The following is a 2,346-nucleotide window of genomic DNA, read 5'->3' on the forward strand; positions in this document are numbered from 1 at the left end:
CCAACTGCATCTCAGGCCGAAGGTGATAGATGATGTGATCTGGAATGTAATTTGCTTTGAGATAAAAAGAGCTAATATTACTATAAGGAGGAGAAATGCTGCGAAATGACAAGAACTTCTGGCCCTCATTCTGGCCCCTTGCCTCTGCTACTCAGGCAAGTCTCCTCACCAGTAAATCCCCCTGACATATCAGGGGTTCTTTTGCCAATGTAGGTTTGTCAGAACAGTCCTGTGCTGCTCACCTGCACAGCCTCTGGAATAGGGTTGTTCATAGGTGTATGAGGATGTGATGGGGCATCTGCCCTACACTAGCACTGAAGGGGTTAAAAGCAGCCCTAGGAAGCTGCATGGGAAGCAGTCAATAGGAGGAATAGCCAATCAGGGCCCAGAAGGGCCCTATAAAAGGAGCTGCAGAGTCTAGTAGTTACTACTTAGAGCTCAAGAAGGGAAGGCTGTATTTCTCACAGGTTGAGACACCTGCAAGCTACCTAAGATAGAGCTAATGCTGGCAGGGACTGGGAGAGCCAGAGGAGCCTCTGGCTGGCTGCTGAGAGTAAGTAGTGGTAGGCTCTGAGGATGGGTGAAGAAGGTGCTAGGCTGGGAGGGAAGTGGCCCAAGGAAAGGCATTGGAGGTGCAGTGGGAGGCTGCAATCCCCAGGGTCCCTGTGCTGGGACCCAGAATAGTGGGTGGGCCTGTGTCCCTCCCCCCCACTTGCCACTGGGGAAGTGGCAGCACAACATACTCCATGTGCCACTGAGGAAGTGGCTGGACTACTGAGGAGCCAAACTTCCTCTGGAAGGCAGGAATGTGGATTGTGACAGGGCCAGAGGTTCTGAGCCATGAAGAGGGTGCAGCATGAATGGCTGCAAGGGGCTATAGGTGAACAGTGGGGAGAGAGATGGTGTGCAGAGTGTGGGTGTTGGCCTAGAGCTGATCCCTAGATGACTGGAGACACCAGTCTGGCAAACACATTACAGAGGGGCAGGTGAGAGCAAGGCTGAAGTGCACTGAGCTCCAGCTATTATGTGTAGGTAGAATGACCCATAGGCGGCCATTCAAGGCTGCTGTAATTTACAACAGCCCAACTGTTCTTAGTTGCATGGGAGAGAGGGGTGGGTAGGGTCCATAATCTGGAGGGCACAAAGAAGATATAAAGCTACTTTTGCCACCCCCTCAACCCCTAGCTGGGCTGTGCCTCTGAAGTGACACTGCTGTGGAGGTGCAGCTCAGAACTGGAGTTGCTCTCTCTCAAATGAGATTTGTGGGAGTTTAGTGCTTCTGAAAATCAGCCCTGTTCTACTTAAATATGGATTTGGAAGCCTAACTCTAGACATCAAAGTTTGAAAACTTTGAGATAAGGAATAGGAATATTTTAAGATAAGGTTGGCTCAAAATCTCGAGGCAGCTACTGGTAACTCTTGCATACAAGATGCTGCCACTGCACCAGTGTGTCAGACACTGAACAGAGACAAAGATGGCTGGAGCAACTGTTACTGACCAATGGCAAAAAACAAAACACAGGGCACAGTGCCCCTCATGGGCACATTCCTCACTCCAGCACCTTGATGACAGAACTCAGGAAAGGGATTTGGAATGTTGGTGTCACTGTCTGTGCATTGGTGACTTCCAGGTGTGATTATCGCCACACGCCTCAGCTGTGAATGAAAGCATTGGCCTTTTTTAAAAAAAAAAAAAAAAAGTCCAGTTGGTTCAGAAAGCAGTCACTGCAGCTCAGCAACATGGCCCAAAGCTCATCATGCCTGTGTTACGCTATCCGCACTAGCTCCCTGCTGATTATCAAGTTGGGTTCCAGGTATTGGACCTGATCTTCAAAGTCATCTATGAGATTGCACCTGAGATTGCGTTAATTCCCATGACATGAGAGCTGCTCCAAATCGCTGTGGACCAGTGGCACACTCACTCAACTCATGAGGACAGAGAGATCTGCTTTGGAACTTAGTTCTGGAAGAGATTAAAATGACCATGAGCCTCAGCTCCCTCCAAGCAGAATGTAAAACCCACTTCCCCACTCTCACCTTCTCATAAAAAAGAAGACTCCCACTGACTTAGAGGGGGAGAGAGAGACAAAGATCCAGTGGGTAGAAATTTTGGCTCTAATATAACTTTCAGATACCAAGAGGTTGAGCATGGTAGAAATCATCTTATTTATTTACAGTTGCATCTAGAGGCTCCAACTGAGGTTGGGGCACTGAACACACACAGGAAGGGACAATCCCTGTCTCTGAGAGTTTACAATCTAAATAGACAAGATAAACAAAAGGGGGGTGGAGAAACAGAGGCACAGATAGGTGAAATAACTTGGCAAGGTCAAGCAGTAGGTCAGT

General features: G+C 48.6%; 1 long non-coding RNA gene across 1 annotated transcript; it reads left to right on the forward strand.

Moving 5' to 3' along the window:
- Window positions 1–442: 442 nt before the first annotated feature.
- LOC137159697 (uncharacterized) lies at window positions 443–2,090 on the forward strand. Its single transcript, XR_010921697.1, has 2 exons — window positions 443–553; window positions 1,815–2,090. It is a non-coding gene; the product is annotated as an uncharacterized lncRNA (long non-coding RNA).
- The last annotated feature ends 256 nt before the right edge of the window (window positions 2,091–2,346 follow it).

This window comes from Emydura macquarii, unplaced genomic scaffold, assembly GCF_026122565.2.
Source record: "Emydura macquarii macquarii isolate MOO-44397 ecotype Brisbane River unplaced genomic scaffold, CSIRO-AGI_Emac_v2 contig_1876, whole genome shotgun sequence".
In the NCBI taxonomy this organism is placed as follows: domain Eukaryota; kingdom Metazoa; phylum Chordata; order Testudines; family Chelidae; genus Emydura; species Emydura macquarii.